Source organism: Penaeus monodon, chromosome 21 (genome assembly GCF_015228065.2).
Source record: "Penaeus monodon isolate SGIC_2016 chromosome 21, NSTDA_Pmon_1, whole genome shotgun sequence".
Taxonomy (NCBI): Eukaryota; Metazoa; Arthropoda; class Malacostraca; order Decapoda; family Penaeidae; genus Penaeus; species Penaeus monodon.
In genome coordinates, this window is record NC_051406.1 from 27288285 (window position 1) to 27288908 (window position 624).

Below are 624 nucleotides of genomic sequence, written 5' to 3' on the forward strand. Positions count from 1 at the left end.
TCCTAGGTCTGTGTTTTGTACCTGTAGTATTTGTATAAGGAATAACGCCACAATAGAAACGAATAAAGTGTGACTTCTCGAGCGTCGAACGTAGTAAAAAACTGACGCGTTCAGGGAACGTGAGCTCAGGCAAGAACATACCAGGGCAGAGGAGCTACAGGTCCCACAGGCGGTCAAGGTCCAAAATCCTGAGCGAGCTTTGGGCCCAAAATATCATCGGGCTTAAAGAGGCCTCTAAAAGAGCTATCTAAAAAAGGAGGTTACCCCATTATAAGGAAAAATAGGAATGATACAGAATTCCCAATCGATTGATCACAGTCAGAATTACATAATCTCTGAGGAAATAACAAAATTGAAAATTTTCCCAAATAGCATCTCAAAAGTCTTTGAAAAAAACTGCAAGGATCCAATTTAATCACTTCGAAGCTACCTCGAAGAAAAAAAATAATCCACATCCACCATCTAATTTAAAGCAAATGGGCCTGAACGGATTCTCTTAGTCGAAAAAGAACGTTAATTCGTGACGCATAAGTGACATTTGAAAGTTAAGCCGATGGGGAAGCTCCGTTCCTTTTGCTTCGTCTTATCTGCGCAGACGTGTTGCAGTGTTTTTTATTTTGGGCC